The sequence below is a fragment of the Pseudophryne corroboree genome, chromosome 11 (assembly GCF_028390025.1).
Source record: "Pseudophryne corroboree isolate aPseCor3 chromosome 11, aPseCor3.hap2, whole genome shotgun sequence".
Taxonomy (NCBI): domain Eukaryota; kingdom Metazoa; phylum Chordata; class Amphibia; order Anura; family Myobatrachidae; genus Pseudophryne; species Pseudophryne corroboree.
Genome location: NC_086454.1, coordinates 213,068,460 through 213,088,609, shown reverse-complemented (window position 1 = coordinate 213,088,609; position 20,150 = coordinate 213,068,460). Strand labels below are relative to the sequence as shown.

The window sequence follows — 20,150 nt, the reverse complement described above, 5'->3', positions numbered from 1 at the left end:
AAACACGTGACATCCGTGAGCCAATAAGATGACGTTTTGAGAACCGAGTAAAACCGAGTAAAACCGAATCCGCTCATCACTATCTTTAGGTAGACAAGTCAAAATTTCAAACCCCCTGTTATGGTGTAGGGTACCTGGCCTTCTCTGATGTAGTTAGATTTGATTCAGTGATTTTATAAAAACAGCTAGGAAGCACAATTTAGCAGTGGGTTGCAGAGAAAAAAAATATGCTGGCAGAAAAATCCAATTGAGTGATTAAACAGCTCTTTATTTTCTGGCTTTATTTTTATGCTAACAAATTTGTTCTCTGAAAAGTGTCCACAAAGCCAAGTCTCTGATTAACACCTTTGTAAGGATGGTTTTTCACCTATTACTAAATTAAACTTGCTTCATTGGAAAGGCAGCAAGATGCATCCTCATTTCAATGTCTACTGAAATAATACAAGTTGACACCAGGAAACATTAACGCCACTGCATCCTTGCTGCTTTCTCATGTGGAAGTCTGTTTAATGTGAAAACAAGGTGATATATAATTAGCACACAGGTAAGGAATTAAGAAAATCTTTATTTAAGGGTGAAGATGTTTCTCACAAAATTGTTGACCCAATGCATCATTGAAATTCAAGCTGGAAAGATGATTTTAATATATCACTTGTACATTTTGTATTGCTCTTCTGGTGACAATGTAGTTTGTTTTTGTCAATTACCATTTTAATAATAGGGTAAAGAAAATGAAGTGGATTTTTGAAAGAAAACAATACTGTCAATATACTATTAAAACAAATTAAAATGGTAAAAGTTATTGTACTTTAAGTAAAAATAAAAGAGACAAAATATCAATCCCAGTTTTGGATTACTTTAATTAACAAAAAAAAAATGCATATAGCAGAGGATAGTTTCAATCTGCCTACCTCTGGGTTATGGGCCCAGCATGCTTCCATTGCAGTACTCTGCTGCACATGTAAGTTCAAGAGATCCTGAAGCACTCACTCATCATGGGAAAGTACCAATGTGTTTCTTCATTGGTTGATGGAAGAAACATCTTACAAAAACTCTCCAGATTATTGACTTTTTAAAGTTTTTCTAGGAAACGTTTTAGATGAATGCTTATTAGCCTTTGTCAGTATGGACTTTTGCAAAGTGTCTCTGTGGCGCAATCAGTTAGTATGTACGGCTATTAACCAAAAGGTTGGTGGTTCAATCCCACCCAGGGACCTAATTGACCTTGTTATCAGATTTTGGTGATCTTTAAGTAGACAAGTCAAAATTTCAAACCCCCTGTTATGGTGTAGGGTACCTGGCCTTCTCTGATGTAATCAGAGTTAGATTTGATTCAGTGATTTTATAAAAACAGCTAGGAAGCACAATTTAGCAGTGGGTTGCAGAGAAAAAAAATATGCTGGCAGAAAAATCCAATTGAGTGATTAAACAGCTCTTCATTTTCTGGCTTTATTTTTATGCTAACAAATTTGTTCTCTGAAAAGTGTCCACAAAGCCAAGTCTCTGATTAACACCTTTGTAAGGATGTTTTTTCACCTATTACTAAATTAAACTTGCTTCATTGGAAAGGCAGCAAGATGCATCCTCATTTCAATGTCTACTGAAATAATACAAGTTGACACCAGGAAACATTAACGCCACTGCATCCTTGCTGCTTTCTCATGTGGAAGTCTGTTTAATGTGAAAACAAAGTGATATATAATTAGCACACAGGTAAGGAATTAAGAAAATCTTTATTTAAGGGTGAAGATGTTTCTCACAAAATTGTTGACCCAATGCATCATTGAAATTCAAGCTGGAAAGATGATTTTAATATATCACTTGTACATTTTGTATTGCTCTTCTGGTGACAATGTAGTTTGTTTTTGTCAATTACCATTTTAATAATAGGGTAAAGAAAATGAAGTGGATTTTTGAAAGAAAACAATACTGTCAATATACTATTAAAACAAATTAAAATGGTAAAAGTTATTGTACTTTAAGTAAAAATAAAAGAGACAAAATATCAATCCCAGTTTTGGATTACTTTAATTAACAAAAAAAAAATGCATATAGCAGAGGATAGTTTCAATCTGCCTACCTCTGGGTTATGGGCCCAGCATGCTTCCATTGCAGTACTCTGCTGCACATGTAAGTTCAAGAGATCCTGAAGCACTCACTCATCATGGGAAAGTACCAATGTGTTTCTTCATTGGTTGATGGAAGAAACATCTTACAAAAACTCTCCAGATTATTGACTTTTTAAAGTTTTTCTAGGAAACGTTTTAGATGAATGCTTATTAGCCTTTGTCAGTATGGACTTTTGCAAAGTGTCTCTGTGGCGCAATCAGTTAGTATGTATGGCTATTAACCAAAAGGTTGGTGGTTCAATCCCACCCAGGGACCTAATTGACCTTGTTATCAGATTTTGGTGATCTTTAAGTAGACAAGTCAAAATTTCAAACCCCCTGTTATGGTGTAGGGTACCTGGCCTTCTCTGATGTAATCAGAGTTAGATTTGATTCAGTGATTTTATAAAAACAGCTAGGAAGCACAATTTAGCAGTGGGTTGCAGAAAAAAAAAATATGCTGGCAGAAAAATCCAATTGAGTGATTAAACAGCTCTTTATTTTCTGGCTTTATTTTATGCTAACAAATTTGTTCTCTGAAAAGTGTCCACAAAGCCAAGTCTCTGATTAACACCTTTGAAAGGATGGTTTTTCACCTATTACTAAATTAAACTTGCTTCATTGGAAAGGCAGCAAGATGCATCCTCATTTCAATGTCTACTGAAATAATACAGGTTGACACCAGGAAACATTAACGCCACTGCATCCTTGCTGCTTTCTCATGTGGAAGTCTGTTTAATGTGAAAACAAGGTGATATCTAATTAGCACACAGGTAAGGAATTAAGAAAATCTTTATTTAAGGGTGAAGATGTTTCTCACAAAATCGTTGCCCCAATGCATCATTGAAATTCAAGCTGGAAAGATGATTTTAATATATCACTTGTACATTTTGTATTGCTCTTCTGGTGACAATGTAGTTTGTTTTTGTCAATTACCATTTTAATAATAGGGTAAAGAAAATTAAGTGGATTTTTAAAAGAAAGCAATACTGTCAATATACTATTAAAACAAATTAAAATGGTAAAAGTTATTGTACTTTAAGGAAAAATAAAAGAGCCAAAATATCAATCCCAGTTTTGGATTACTTTAATTAACAAACAAAAAAATGCATATAGCAGAGGATAGTTTCAATCTGCCTACCTCTGGGTTATGGGCCCAGCATGCTTCCATTGCTGTACTCTTCTGCACATGTAAGTGCAAGAGATCCTGAAGCACTCACTCATCATGGGAAAGTACCAATGTGTTTCTTCGTTGGTTGATAGAAGAAACATCTTACAAAAACTCTCCAGATTATTGATTTTTTTAAGTTTTTCTAGGAAACGTTTTAGATGAATGCTTATTAGCATTTGTCAGTATGTACTTTTGCAAAGTGTCTCTGTGGCGCAATCAGTTAGCGTGTACGGCTATTAACCAAAAGGTTGGTGGTTCAATCCCACCCAGGGACGTAATTGACCTTGTTATCAGATTTTGGTGATCTTTAAGTAGACAAGTCAAATTTCATACCCCCTGTTATGGTGTAGGGTACCTGGCCTTCTCTGATGTAATCAGAGTTAGATTTGATTCAGTGATTTTATAAAAACATCTAGGAAGCACAATTTAGCAGTGGGTTGCAGAGAAAAAGAAATATGCTGGCAAAAAAAATCAAATTGCGTGATTAAACAGCTCTTCATTTTCTGGCTTTATTTTTATGCTAACAAATTTGTTCTCTGAAAAGTGTCCACAAAGCCAAGTCTCTGATTAACACCTTTGTAGGGATGGTTTTTCACCTATTACTAAATTAAACTTGCTTCATTGGAAAGGCAGCAAGATGTATCCTCATTTCAATGTCTACTGAAATTATACAGGTTGACACCAGGAAACATTAACGCCACTGCATCCTTGCTGCTTTCTCATGTGGAAGTCTGTTTAATGTGAAAACAAGGTGATATCTAATTAGCACACAGGTAAGGAATTAAGAAAATCTTTATTTAAGGGTGAAGATGTTTCTCACAAAATTGTTGACCCAATGCATCATTGAAATTCAAGCTGGAAAGATGATTTTAATATATCACTTGTACATTTTGTATTGCTCTTCTGGTGACAATGTAGTTTGTTTTTGTCAATTACCATTTTAATAATAGGGTAAAGAAAATGAAGTGGATTTTTGAAAGAAAACAATACTGTCAATATACTATTAAAACAAATTAAAATGGTAAAAGTTATTGTACTTTAAGTAAAAATAAAAGAGACACAATATCAATCCCAGTTTTGGATTACTTTAATTAACAAAAAAAATGCATATAGCAGAGGATAGTTTCAATCTGCCTACCTCTGGGTTATGGGCCCAGCATGCTTCCATTGCAGTACTCTGCTGCACATGTAAGTGCAAGAGATCCTGAAGCACTCACTCATCATGGGAAAGTACCAATGTGTTTCTTCGTTGGTTGATGGAAGAAACATCTTACAAAAACTCTCCAGATTATTGACTTTTTAAAGTTTTTCTAGGAAACGTTTTAGATGAATGCTTATTAGCCTTTGTCAGTATGGACTTTTGCAAAGTGTCTCTGTGGCGCAATCGGTTAGTGTCTTTGGCTATTAACCAAAAGGTTGGTGGTTCAATCCCACCCAGGGATGTAATTAACCTTGTGATCAGATTTTGGTGATATTTAAGGAGACAAGTCAAAATTTCAAACCTCCTCTTATGGTGTAGGGTACATGGCCTTCTCTGATGTAATCAGAGTTAGATTTGATTCAGTGATTTTATAAAAAACAGCTAGGAAGCACAATTTAGCAGTGGGTTGCAGAGAAATAAAATATGCTGGCAGAAAAATCCAATCGAGTGATTAAACAGCTCTTCATTTTCTGGCTTTATTTTTATGCTAACAAATTTGTTCTCTGAAAAGTGTCCACAAAGCCAAGTCTCTGATTAACACCTTTGTAAGGATGGTTTTTCACCTATTACTAAATTAAACTTGATTCATTGGAAAGGCAGCAAGATGCATCCTCATTTCAATGTCTACTGAAATAATACAAGTTGACACCAGGAAACATTAACGCCACTGCATCCTTGCTGCTTTCTCATGTGGAAGTCTGTTTAATGTGAAAACAAGGTGATATCTAATTAGCACACAGGTAAGGAATTAAGAAAATCTTTATTTAAGGGTGAAGATGTTTCTCACAAAATTGTTGACCCAATGCAACATTGAAATTCAAGCTGGAAAGATGATTTTAATATATCACTTGTACATTTTGTATTGCTCTTCTGGTGACAATGTAGTTTGTTTTTGTCAATTACCATTTTAATAATAGGGTAAAGAAAATGAAGTGGATTTTTGAAAGAAAACAATACTGTCAATATACTATTAAAACAAATTAAAATGGTAAACGTTATTGTACTTTAAGTAAAAATAAAAGAGACAAAATATCAATCCCAGTTTTGGATTACTTTAACAAAAAAACATGCATATAGCAGAGGATAGTTTCAATCTGCCTACCTCTCGGTTATGAGCCCAGCATGCTTCCATTGCAGTACTCTGCTGCACATGTAAGTTCAAGAGATCCTGAAGCACTCACTCATCATGGGAAAGTACCAATGTGTTTCTTCGTTGGTTGATGGAAGAAACATCTTACAAAAACTCTCCAGATTATTGACTTTTTAAAGTTTTTCTAGGAAACGTTTTAGATGAATGCTTATTAGCCTTTGTCAGTATGGACTTTTGCAAAGTGTCTCTGTGGTGCAATCAGTTAGCGTGTACGGCTATTAACCAAAAGGTTGGTGGTTCAATCCCACCCAGGGACCTAATTGACCTTGTTATCAGATTTTGGTGATCTTTAAGTAGACAAGTCAAATTTCATACCCCCTGTTATGGTGTAGGGTACCTGGCCTTCTCTGATGTAATCAGAGTTAGATTTGATTCAGTGATTTTATAAAAACAGCTAGGAAGCACAATTTAGCAGTGGGTTGCAGAAAAAAAAAATATGCTGGCAGAAAAATCCAATTGAGTGATTAAACAGCTCTTTATTTTCTGGCTTTATTTTTATGCTAACAAATTTGTTCTCTGAAAAGTGTCCACAAAGCCAAGTCTCTGATTAACACCTTTGTAAGGATGGTTTTTCACCTATTACTAAATTAAACTTGCTTCATTGGAAAGGCAGCAAGATGCATCCTCATTTCAATGTCTACTGAAATAATACAGGTTGACACCAGGAAACATTAACGCCACTGCATCCTTGCTGCTTTCTCATGTGGAAGTCTGTTTAATGTGAAAACAAGGTGATATCTAATTAGCACACAGGTAAGGAATTAAGAAAATCTTTATTTAAGGGTGAAGATGTTTCTCACAAAATCGTTGCCCCAATGCATCATTGAAATTCAAGCTGGAAAGATGATTTTAATATATCACTTGTACATTTTGTATTGCTCTTCTGGTGACAATGTAGTTTGTTTTTGTCAATTACCATTTTAATAATAGGGTAAAGAAAATTAAGTGGATTTTTGAAAGAAAACAATACTGTCAATATACTATTAAAACAAATTAAAATGGTAAAAGTTATTGTACTTTAAGTAAAAATAAAAGAGCCAAAATATCAATCCCAGTTTTGGATTACTTTAATTAACAAACAAAAAAATGCATATAGCAGAGGATAGTTTCAATCTGCCTACCTCTGGGTTATGGGCCCAGCATGCTTCCATTGCTGTACTCTTCTGCACATGTAAGTGCAAGAGATCCTGAAGCACTCACTCATCATGGGAAAGTACCAATGTGTTTCTTCGTTGGTTGATAGAAGAAACATCTTACAAAAACTCTCCAGATTATTGATTTTTTTAAGTTTTTCTAGGAAACGTTTTAGATGAATGCTTATTAGCATTTGTCAGTATGTACTTTTGCAAAGTGTCTCTGTGGCGCAATCAGTTAGCGTGTACGGCTATTAACCAAAAGGTTGGTGGTTCAATCCCACCCAGGGACGTAATAGACCTTGTTATCAGATTTTGGTGATCTTTAAGTAGACAAGTCAAATTTCATACCCCCTGTTATGGTGTAGGGTACCTGGCCTTCTCTGATGTAATCAGAGTTAGATTTGATTCAGTGATTTTATAAAAACATCTAGGAAGCACAATTTAGCAGTGGGTTGCAGAGAAAAAGAAATATGCTGGCAAAAAAATCAAATTGCGTGATTAAACAGCTCTTCATTTTCTGGCTTTATTTTTATGCTAACAAATTTGTTCTCTGAAAAGTGTCCACAAAGCCAAGTCTCTGATTAACACCTTTGTAGGGATGGTTTTTCACCTATTACTAAATTAAACTTGCTTCATTGGAAAGGCAGCAAGATGTATCCTCATTTCAATGTCTACTGAAATAATACAGGTTGACACCAGGAAACATTAACGCCACTGCATCCTTGCTGCTTTCTCATGTGGAAGTCTGTTTAATGTGAAAACAAGGTGATATCTAATTAGCACACAGGTAAGGAATTAAGAAAATCTTTATTTAAGGGTGAAGATGTTTCTCACAAAATTGTTGACCCAATGCATCATTGAAATTCAAGCTGGAAAGATGATTTTAATATATCACTTGTACATTTTGTATTGCTCTTCTGGTGACAATGTAGTTTGTTTTTGTCAATTACCATTTTAATAATAGGGTAAAGAAAATGAAGTGGATTTTTGAAAGAAAACAATACTGTCAATATACTATTAAAACAAATTAAAATGGTAAAAGTTATTGTACTTTAAGTAAAAATAAAAGAGACACAATATCAATCCCAGTTTTGGATTACTTTAATTAACAAAAAAAATGCATATAGCAGAGGATAGTTTCAATCTGCCTACCTCTGGGTTATGGGCCCAGCATGCTTCCATTGCAGTACTCTGCTGCACATGTAAGTGCAAGAGATCCTGAAGCACTCACTCATCATGGGAAAGTACCAATGTGTTTCTTCGTTGGTTGATGGAAGAAACATCTTACAAAAACTCTCCAGATTATTGACTTTTTAAAGTTTTTCTAGGAAACGTTTTAGATGAATGCTTATTAGCCTTTGTCAGTATGGACTTTTGCAAAGTGTCTCTGTGGCGCAATCGGTTAGTGTGTTTGGCTATTAACCAAAAGGTTGGTGGTTCAATCCCACCCAGGGATGTAATTAACCTTGTGATCAGATTTTGGTGATATTTAAGGAGACAAGTCAAAATTTCAAACCTCCTCTTATGGTGTAGGGTACATGGCCTTCTCTGATGTAATCAGAGTTAGATTTGATTCAGTGATTTTATAAAAAACAGCTAGGAAGCACAATTTAGCAGTGGGTTGCAGAGAAATAAAATATGCTGGCAGAAAAATCCAATCGAGTGATTAAACAGCTCTTCATTTTCTGGCTTTATTTTTATGCTAACAAATTTGTTCTCTGAAAAGTGTCCACAAAGCCAAGTCTCTGATTAACACCTTTGTAAGGATGGTTTTTCACCTATTACTAAATTAAACTTGATTCATTGGAAAGGCAGCAAGATGCATCCTCATTTCAATGTCTACTGAAATAATACAAGTTGACACCAGGAAACATTAACGCCACTGCATCCTTGCTGCTTTCTCATGTGGAAGTCTGTTTAATGTGAAAACAAGGTGATATCTAATTAGCACACAGGTAAGGAATTAAGAAAATCTTTATTTAAGGGTGAAGATGTTTCTCACAAAATTGTTGACCCAATGCAACATTGAAATTCAAGCTGGAAAGATGATTTTAATATATCACTTGTACATTTTGTATTGCTCTTCTGGTGACAATGTAGTTTGTTTTTGTCAATTACCATTTTAATAATAGGGTAAAGAAAATGAAGTGGATTTTTGAAAGAAAACAATACTGTCAATATACTATTAAAACAAATTAAAATGGTAAACGTTATTGTACTTTAAGTAAAAATAAAAGAGACAAAATATCAATCCCAGTTTTGGATTACTTTAACAAAAAAAAATGCATATAGCAGAGGATAGTTTCAATCTGCCTACCTCTCGGTTATGAGCCCAGCATGCTTCCATTGCAGTACTCTGCTGCACATGTAAGTTCAAGAGATCCTGAAGCACTCACTCATCATGGGAAAGTACCAATGTGTTTCTTCGTTGGTTGATGGAAGAAACATCTTACAAAAACTCTCCAGATTATTGACTTTTTAAAGTTTTTCTAGGAAACGTTTTAGATGAATGCTTATTAGCCTTTGTCAGTATGGACTTTTGCAAAGTGTCTCTGTGGTGCAATCAGTTAGCGTGTACGGCTATTAACCAAAAGGTTGGTGGTTCAATCCCACCCAGGGACCTAATTGACCTTGTTATCAGATTTTGGTGATCTTTAAGTAGACAAGTCAAATTTCATACCCCCTGTTATGGTGTAGGGTACCTGGCCTTCTCTGATGTAATCAGAGTTAGATTTGATTCAGTGATTTTATAAAAACATCTAGGAAGCACAATTTAGCAGTGGGTTGCAGAGAAAAAGAAATATGCTGGCAAAAAAATCAAATTGCGTGATTAAACAGCTCTTCATTTTCTGGCTTTATTTTTATGCTAACAAATTTGTTCTCTGAAAAGTGTCCACAAAGCCAAGTCTCTGATTAACACCTTTGTAGGGATGGTTTTTCACCTATTACTAAATTAAACTTGCTTCATTGGAAAGGCAGCAAGATGTATCCTCATTTCAATGTCTACTGAAATAATACAGGTTGACACCAGGAAACATTAACGCCACTGCATCCTTGCTGCTTTCTCATGTGGAAGTCTGTTTAATGTGAAAACAAGGTGATATCTAATTAGCACACAGGTAAGGAATTAAGAAAATCTTTATTTAAGGGTGAAGATGTTTCTCACAAAATTGTTGACCCAATGCATCATTGAAATTCAAGCTGGAAAGATGATTTTAATATATCACTTGTACATTTTGTATTGCTCTTCTGGTGACAATGTAGTTTGTTTTTGTCAATTACCATTTTAATAATAGGGTAAAGAAAATGAAGTGGATTTTTGAAAGAAAACAATACTGTCAATATACTATTAAAACAAATTAAAATGGTAAAAGTTATTGTACTTTAAGTAAAAATAAAAGAGACACAATATCAATCCCAGTTTTGGATTACTTTAATTAACAAAAAAAATGCATATAGCAGAGGATAGTTTCAATCTGCCTACCTCTGGGTTATGGGCCCAGCATGCTTCCATTGCAGTACTCTGCTGCACATGTAAGTGCAAGAGATCCTGAAGCACTCACTCATCATGGGAAAGTACCAATGTGTTTCTTCGTTGGTTGATGGAAGAAACATCTTACAAAAACTCTCCAGATTATTGACTTTTTAAAGTTTTTCTAGGAAACGTTTTAGATGAATGCTTATTAGCCTTTGTCAGTATGGACTTTTGCAAAGTGTCTCTGTGGCGCAATCAGTTAGTATGTACGGCTATTAACCAAAAGGTTGGTGGTTCAATCCCACCCAGGGACCTAATTTACCTTGTTATTAGATTTTGGTGATCTTTAAGTAGACAAGTCAAAATTTCAAACCCCCTGTTATGGTGTAGGGTACCTGGCCTTCTCTGATGTAATCAGAGTTAGATTTGATTCAGTGATTTTATAAAAACAGCTAGGAAGCACAATTTAGCAGTGGGTTGCAGAGAAAAAAAATATGCTGGCAGAAAAATCCAATTGCGTGATTAAACAGCTCTTTATTTTCTGGCTTTATTTTTATGCTAACAAATTTGTTCTCTGAAAAGTGTCCACAAAGCCAAGTCTCTGATTAACACCTTTGTAAGGATGGTTTTTCACCTATTACTAAATTAAACTTGCTTCATTGGAAAGGCAGCAAGATGCATCCTCATTTCAATGTCTACTGAAATAATACAAGTTGACACCAGGAAACATTAACGCCACTGCATCCTTGCTGCTTTCTCATGTGGAAGTCTGTTTAATGTGAAAACAAGGTGATATCTAATTAGCACACAGGTAAGGAATTAAGAAAATCTTTATTTAAGGGTGAAGATGTTTCTCACAAAATTGTTGACCCAATGCAACATTGAAATTCAAGCTGGAAAGATGATTTTAATATATCACTTGTACATTTTGTATTGCTCTTCTGGTGACAATGTAGTTTGTTTTTGTCAATTACCATTTTAATAATAGGGTAAAGAAAATGAAGTGGATTTTTGAAAGAAAACAATACTGTCAATATACTATTAAAACAAATTAAAATGGTAAACGTTATTGTACTTTAAGTAAAAATAAAAGAGACAAAATATCAATCCCAGTTTTGGATTACTTTAACAAAAAAAAATGCATATAGCAGAGGATAGTTTCAATCTGCCTACCTCTCGGTTATGAGCCCAGCATGCTTCCATTGCAGTACTCTGCTGCACATGTAAGTTCAAGAGATCCTGAAGCACTCACTCATCATGGGAAAGTACCAATGTGTTTCTTCGTTGGTTGATGGAAGAAACATCTTACAAAAACTCTCCAGATTATTGACTTTTTAAAGTTTTTCTAGGAAACGTTTTAGATGAATGCTTATTAGCCTTTGTCAGTATGGACTTTTGCAAAGTGTCTCTGTGGTGCAATCAGTTAGCGTGTACGGCTATTAACCAAAAGGTTGGTGGTTCAATCCCACCCAGGGACCTAATTGACCTTGTTATCAGATTTTGGTGATCTTTAAGTAGACAAGTCAAATTTCATACCCCCTGTTATGGTGTAGGGTACCTGGCCTTCTCTGATGTAATCAGAGTTAGATTTGATTCAGTGATTTTATAAAAACAGCTAGGAAGCACAATTTAGCAGTGGGTTGCAGAAAAAAAAAATATGCTGGCAGAAAAATCCAATTGAGTGATTAAACAGCTCTTTATTTTCTGGCTTTATTTTTATGCTAACAAATTTGTTCTCTGAAAAGTGTCCACAAAGCCAAGTCTCTGATTAACACCTTTGTAAGGATGGTTTTTCACCTATTACTAAATTAAACTTGCTTCATTGGAAAGGCAGCAAGATGCATCCTCATTTCAATGTCTACTGAAATAATACAGGTTGACACCAGGAAACATTAACGCCACTGCATCCTTGCTGCTTTCTCATGTGGAAGTCTGTTTAATGTGAAAACAAGGTGATATCTAATTAGCACACAGGTAAGGAATTAAGAAAATCTTTATTTAAGGGTGAAGATGTTTCTCACAAAATCGTTGCCCCAATGCATCATTGAAATTCAAGCTGGAAAGATGATTTTAATATATCACTTGTACATTTTGTATTGCTCTTCTGGTGACAATGTAGTTTGTTTTTGTCAATTACCATTTTAATAATAGGGTAAAGAAAATTAAGTGGATTTTTGAAAGAAAACAATACTGTCAATATACTATTAAAACAAATTAAAATGGTAAAAGTTATTGTACTTTAAGTAAAAATAAAAGAGCCAAAATATCAATCCCAGTTTTGGATTACTTTAATTAACAAACAAAAAAATGCATATAGCAGAGGATAGTTTCAATCTGCCTACCTCTGGGTTATGGGCCCAGCATGCTTCCATTGCTGTACTCTTCTGCACATGTAAGTGCAAGAGATCCTGAAGCACTCACTCATCATGGGAAAGTACCAATGTGTTTCTTCGTTGGTTGATAGAAGAAACATCTTACAAAAACTCTCCAGATTATTGATTTTTTTAAGTTTTTCTAGGAAACGTTTTAGATGAATGCTTATTAGCATTTGTCAGTATGTACTTTTGCAAAGTGTCTCTGTGGCGCAATCAGTTAGCGTGTACGGCTATTAACCAAAAGGTTGGTGGTTCAATCCCACCCAGGGACGTAATAGACCTTGTTATCAGATTTTGGTGATCTTTAAGTAGACAAGTCAAATTTCATACCCCCTGTTATGGTGTAGGGTACCTGGCCTTCTCTGATGTAATCAGAGTTAGATTTGATTCAGTGATTTTATAAAAACATCTAGGAAGCACAATTTAGCAGTGGGTTGCAGAGAAAAAGAAATATGCTGGCAAAAAAATCAAATTGCGTGATTAAACAGCTCTTCATTTTCTGGCTTTATTTTTATGCTAACAAATTTGTTCTCTGAAAAGTGTCCACAAAGCCAAGTCTCTGATTAACACCTTTGTAGGGATGGTTTTTCACCTATTACTAAATTAAACTTGCTTCATTGGAAAGGCAGCAAGATGTATCCTCATTTCAATGTCTACTGAAATAATACAGGTTGACACCAGGAAACATTAACGCCACTGCATCCTTGCTGCTTTCTCATGTGGAAGTCTGTTTAATGTGAAAACAAGGTGATATCTAATTAGCACACAGGTAAGGAATTAAGAAAATCTTTATTTAAGGGTGAAGATGTTTCTCACAAAATTGTTGACCCAATGCATCATTGAAATTCAAGCTGGAAAGATGATTTTAATATATCACTTGTACATTTTGTATTGCTCTTCTGGTGACAATGTAGTTTGTTTTTGTCAATTACCATTTTAATAATAGGGTAAAGAAAATGAAGTGGATTTTTGAAAGAAAACAATACTGTCAATATACTATTAAAACAAATTAAAATGGTAAAAGTTATTGTACTTTAAGTAAAAATAAAAGAGACACAATATCAATCCCAGTTTTGGATTACTTTAATTAACAAAAAAAATGCATATAGCAGAGGATAGTTTCAATCTGCCTACCTCTGGGTTATGGGCCCAGCATGCTTCCATTGCAGTACTCTGCTGCACATGTAAGTGCAAGAGATCCTGAAGCACTCACTCATCATGGGAAAGTACCAATGTGTTTCTTCGTTGGTTGATGGAAGAAACATCTTACAAAAACTCTCCAGATTATTGACTTTTTAAAGTTTTTCTAGGAAACGTTTTAGATGAATGCTTATTAGCCTTTGTCAGTATGGACTTTTGCAAAGTGTCTCTGTGGCGCAATCGGTTAGTGTGTTTGGCTACTAACCAAAAGGTTGGTGGTTCAATCCCACCCAGGGATGTAATTAACCTTGTGATCAGATTTTGGTGATATTTAAGGAGACAAGTCAAAATTTCAAACCTCCTCTTATGGTGTAGGGTACATGGCCTTCTCTGATGTAATCAGAGTTAGATTTGATTCAGTGATTTTATAAAAAACAGCTAGGAAGCACAATTTAGCAGTGGGTTGCAGAGAAATAAAATATGCTGGCAGAAAAATCCAATCGAGTGATTAAACAGCTCTTCATTTTCTGGCTTTATTTTTATGCTAACAAATTTGTTCTCTGAAAAGTGTCCACAAAGCCAAGTCTCTGATTAACACCTTTGTAAGGATGGTTTTTCACCTATTACTAAATTAAACTTGATTCATTGGAAAGGCAGCAAGATGCATCCTCATTTCAATGTCTACTGAAATAATACAAGTTGACACCAGGAAACATTAACGCCACTGCATCCTTGCTGCTTTCTCATGTGGAAGTCTGTTTAATGTGAAAACAAGGTGATATCTAATTAGCACACAGGTAAGGAATTAAGAAAATCTTTATTTAAGGGTGAAGATGTTTCTCACAAAATTGTTGACCCAATGCAACATTGAAATTCAAGCTGGAAAGATGATTTTAATATATCACTTGTACATTTTGTATTGCTCTTCTGGTGACAATGTAGTTTGTTTTTGTCAATTACCATTTTAATAATAGGGTAAAGAAAATGAAGTGGATTTTTGAAAGAAAACAATACTGTCAATATACTATTAAAACAAATTAAAATGGTAAACGTTATTGTACTTTAAGTAAAAATAAAAGAGACAAAATATCAATCCCAGTTTTGGATTACTTTAACAAAAAAAAATGCATATAGCAGAGGATAGTTTCAATCTGCCTACCTCTCGGTTATGAGCCCAGCATGCTTCCATTGCAGTACTCTGCTGCACATGTAAGTTCAAGAGATCCTGAAGCACTCACTCATCATGGGAAAGTACCAATGTGTTTCTTCGTTGGTTGATGGAAGAAACATCTTACAAAAACTCTCCAGATTATTGACTTTTTAAAGTTTTTCTAGGAAACGTTTTAGATGAATGCTTATTAGCCTTTGTCAGTATGGACTTTTGCAAAGTGTCTCTGTGGTGCAATCAGTTAGCGTGTACGGCTATTAACCAAAAGGTTGGTGGTTCAATCCCACCCAGGGACCTAATTGACCTTGTTATCAGATTTTGGTGATCTTTAAGTAGACAAGTCAAATTTCATACCCCCTGTTATGGTGTAGGGTACCTGGCCTTCTCTGATGTAATCAGAGTTAGATTTGATTCAGTGATTTTATAAAAACATCTAGGAAGCACAATTTAGCAGTGGGTTGCAGAGAAAAAGAAATATGCTGGCAAAAAAATCAAATTGCGTGATTAAACAGCTCTTCATTTTCTGGCTTTATTTTTATGCTAACAAATTTGTTCTCTGAAAAGTGTCCACAAAGCCAAGTCTCTGATTAACACCTTTGTAGGGATGGTTTTTCACCTATTACTAAATTAAACTTGCTTCATTGGAAAGGCAGCAAGATGTATCCTCATTTCAATGTCTACTGAAATAATACAGGTTGACACCAGGAAACATTAACGCCACTGCATCCTTGCTGCTTTCTCATGTGGAAGTCTGTTTAATGTGAAAACAAGGTGATATCTAATTAGCACACAGGTAAGGAATTAAGAAAATCTTTATTTAAGGGTGAAGATGTTTCTCACAAAATTGTTGACCCAATGCATCATTGAAATTCAAGCTGGAAAGATGATTTTAATATATCACTTGTACATTTTGTATTGCTCTTCTGGTGACAATGTAGTTTGTTTTTGTCAATTACCATTTTAATAATAGGGTAAAGAAAATGAAGTGGATTTTTGAAAGAAAACAATACTGTCAATATACTATTAAAACAAATTAAAATGGTAAAAGTTATTGTACTTTAAGTAAAAATAAAAGAGACACAATATCAATCCCAGTTTTGGATTACTTTAATTAACAAAAAAAATGCATATAGCAGAGGATAGTTTCAATCTGCCTACCTCTGGGTTATGGGCCCAGCATGCTTCCATTGCAGTACTCTGCTGCACATGTAAGTGCAAGAGATCCTGAAGCACTCACTCATCATGGGAAAGTACCAATGTGTTTCTTCGTTGGTTGATGGAAGAAACATCTTACAAAAACTCTCCAGATTATTGACTTTTTAAAGTTTTTCTAGGAAACGTTTTAGATGAATGCTTATTAGCCTTTGTCAGTATGGACTTTTGCAAAGTGTCTCTGTGGCGCAATCAGTTAGTATGTACGGCTATTAACCAAAAGGTTGGTGGTTCAATCCCACCCAGGGACCTAATTTACCTTGTTATTAGATTTTGGTGATCTTTAAGTAGACAAGTCAAAATTTCAAACCCCCTGTTATGGTGTAGGGTACCTGGCCTTCTCTGATGTAATCAGAGTTAGATTTGATTCAGTGATTTTATAAAAACAGCTAGGAAGCACAATTTAGCAGTGGGTTGCAGAGAAAAAAAATATGCTGGCAGAAAAATCCAATTGCGTGATTAAACAGCTCTTTATTTTCTGGCTTTATTTTTATGCTAACAAATTTGTTCTCTGAAAAGTGTCCACAAAGCCAAGTCTCTGATTAACACCTTTGTAAGGATGGTTTTTCACCTATTACTAAATTAAACTTGCTTCATTGGAAAGGCAGCAAGATGCATCCTCATTTCAATGTCTACTGAAATAATACAGGTTGACACCAGGAAACATTAACGCCACTGCATCCTTGCTGCTTTCTCATGTGGAAGTCTGTTAAATGTGAAAACAAGGTGATATCTAATTAGCACACAGGTAAGGAATTAAGAAAATCTTTATTTAAGGGTGAAGATGTTTCTCACAAAATCGTTGCCCCAATGCATCATTGAAATTCAAGCTGGAAAGATGATTTTAATATATCACTTGTACATTTTGTTTTGCTCTTCTGGTGACAATGTAGTTTGTTTTTGTCAATTACCATTTTAATAATAGGGTAAAGAAAATGAAGTGGATTTTTGAAAGAAAACAATACTGTCAATATACTATTAAAACAAATTAAAATGGTAAAAGTTATTGTACTTTAAGTAAAAATAAAAGAGCCAAAATATCAATCCCAGTTTTGGATTACTTTAATTAACAAACAAAAAAATGCATATAGCAGAGGATAGTTTCAATCTGCCTACCTCTGGGTTATGGGCCCAGCATGCTTCCATTGCTGTACTCTGCTGCACATGTAAGTGCAAGAGATCCTGAAGCACTCACTCATCATGGGAAAGTACCAATGTGTTTCTTCGTTGGTTGATAGAAGAAACATCTTACAAAAACTCTCCAGATTATTGACTTTTTTAAGTTTTTCTAGGAAACGTTTTAGATGAATGCTTATTAGCATTTGTCAGTATGTACTTTTTGCAAAGTGTCTCTGTGGCGCAATCAGTTAGTGTGTACGGCTATTGACCAAAAGGTTGGTGGTTCAATCCCACCCAGGGACGTAATTGACCTTGTTATCAGATTTTGGTGATCTTTAAGTAGACAAGTCAAATTTCATACCCCCTGTTATGGTGTAGGGTACCTGGCCTTCTCTGATGTAATCAGAGTTAGATTTGATTCAGTGATTTTATAAAAACATCTAGGAAGCACAATTTAGCAGTGGGTTGCAGAGAAAAAGAAATATGCTGGCAAAAAAACCAAATTGCGTGATTAAACAGCTCTTCATTTTCTGGCTTTATTTTAATGCTAACAAATTTGTTCTCTGAAAAGTGTCCACAAAGCCAAGTCTCTGATTAACACCTTTGTAGGGATGGTTTTTCACCTATTACTAAATTAAACTTGCTTCATTGGAAAGGCAGCAAGATGTATCCTCATTTCAATGTCTACTGAAATAATACAGGTTGACACCAGGAAACATTAACGCCACTGCATCCTTGCTGCTTTCTCATGTGGAAGTCTGTTTAATGTGAAAACAAGGTGATATCTAATTAGCACACAGGTAAGGAATTAAGAAAATCTTTATTTAAGGGTGAAGATGTTTCTCACAAAATTGATGACCCAATGCAACATTGAAATTCAAGCTGGAAAGATGATTTTAATATATCACTTGTACATTTTGTTTTGCTCTTCTGGTGACAATGTAGTTTGTTTTTGTCAATTACCATTTTAATAATAGGGTAAAGAAAATGAAGTGGATTTTTGAAAGAAAACAATACTGTCAATATACTATTAAAACAAATTAAAATGGTAAAAGTTATTGTACTTTAAGTAAAAATAAAAGAGCCAAAATATCAATCCCAGTTTTGGATTACTTTAATTAACAAACAAAAAAATGCATATAGCAGAGGATAGTTTCAATCTGCCTACCTCTGGGTTATGGGCCCAGCATGCTTCCATTGCTGTACTCTGCTGCACATGTAAGTGCAAGAGATCCTGAAGCACTCACTCATCATGGGAAAGTACCAATGTGTTTCTTCGTTGGTTGATAGAAGAAACATCTTACAAAAACTCTCCAGATTATTGATTTTTTTATGTTTTTCTAGGAAACGTTTTAGATGAATGCTTATTAGCATTTGTCAGTATGTACTTTTGCAAAGTGTCTCTGTGGCGCAATCAGTTAGTGTGTACGACTATTAACCAAAAGGTTGGTGGTTCAATCCCACCCAGGGACGTAATTGACCTTGTTATCAGATTTTGGTGATCTTTAAGTAGACAAGTCAAATTTCATACCCCCTGTTATGGTGTAGGGTACCTGGCCTTCTCTGATGTAATCAGAGTTAGATTTGATTCAGTGATTTTATAAAAACATCTAGGAAGCACAATTTAGCAGTGGGTTGCAGAGAAAAAGAAATATGCTGGCAAAAAAATCAAATTGCGTGATTAAACAGCTCTTCATTTTCTGGCTTTATTTTTATGCTAACAAATTTGTTCTCTGAAAAGTGTCCACAAAGCCAAGTCTCTGATTAACACCTTTGTAGGGATGGTTTTTCACCTATTACTAAATTAAACTTGCTTCATTGGAAAGGCAGCAAGATGTATCCTCATTTCAATGTCTACTGAAATAATACAGGTTGACACCAGGAAACATTAACGCCACTGCATCCTTGCTGCTTTCTCATGTGGAAGTCTGTTTAATGTGAAAACAAGGTGATATCTAATTAGCACACAGGTAAGGAATTAAGAAAATCTTTATTTAAGGGTGAAGATGTTTCTCACAAAATTGTTGACCCAATGCATCATTGAAATTCAAGCTGGAAAGATGATTTTAATATATCACTTGTACATTTTGTATTGCTCTTCTGGTGACAATGTAGTTTGTTTTTGTCAATTACCATTTTAATAATAGGGTAAAGAAAATGAAGTGGATTTTTGAAAGAAAACAATACTGTCAATATACTATTAAAACAAATTAAAATGGTAAAAGTTATTGTACTTTAAGTAAAAATAAAAGAGACAAAATATCAATCCCAGTTTTGGATTACTTTAATTAACAAAAAAAATGCATATAGCAGAGGATAGTTTCAATCTGCCTACCTCTGGGTTATGGGCCCAGCATGCTTCCATTGCAGTACTCTGCTGCACATGTAAGTGCAAGAGATCCTGAAGCACTCACTCATCATGGGAAAGTACCAATGTGTTTCTTCGTTGGTTGATGGAAGAAACATCTTACAAAAACTCTCCAGATTATTGACTTTTTAAAGTTTTTCTAGGAAACGTTTTAGATGAATGCTTATTAGCCTTTGTCAGTATGGACTTTTGCAAAGTGTCTCTGTGGCGCAATCGGTTAGTGTGTTTGGCTATTAACCAAAAGGTTGGTGGTTCAATCCCACCCAGGGACGTAATTAACCTTGTGATCAGATTTTGGTGATATTTAAGTAGACAAGTCAAAATTTCAAACCTCCTCTTATGGTGTAGGGTACATGGCCTTCTCTGATGTAATCAGAGTTAGATTTGATTCAGTGATATTATAAAAAACAGCTAGGAAGCACAATTTAGCAGTGGGTTGCAGAGAAAAAAAATATGCTGGCAGAAAAATCCAATTGAGTGATTAAACAGCTCTTCATTTTCTGGCTTTATTTTTATGCTAACAAATT

General features: G+C 34.7%; 3 non-coding genes across 3 annotated transcripts; all 3 read left to right on the top strand.

The window, feature by feature from the left end:
* The first annotated feature begins 8,149 nt into the window (after window positions 1-8,149).
* On the top strand, window positions 8,150-8,223 carry TRNAN-AUU (transfer RNA asparagine (anticodon AUU)). Its single transcript has one exon. It is a non-coding gene; the product is annotated as a tRNA-Asn (tRNA).
* A 5,758-nt stretch (window positions 8,224-13,981) lies between these two features.
* On the top strand, window positions 13,982-14,055 carry TRNAS-ACU (transfer RNA serine (anticodon ACU)). Its single transcript has one exon. It is a non-coding gene; the product is annotated as a tRNA-Ser (tRNA).
* Window positions 14,056-19,821: 5,766 nt separating this feature from the next.
* Window positions 19,822-19,895, top strand: TRNAN-AUU (transfer RNA asparagine (anticodon AUU)). Its single transcript has one exon. It is a non-coding gene; the product is annotated as a tRNA-Asn (tRNA).
* Window positions 19,896-20,150: the final 255 nt, after the last annotated feature.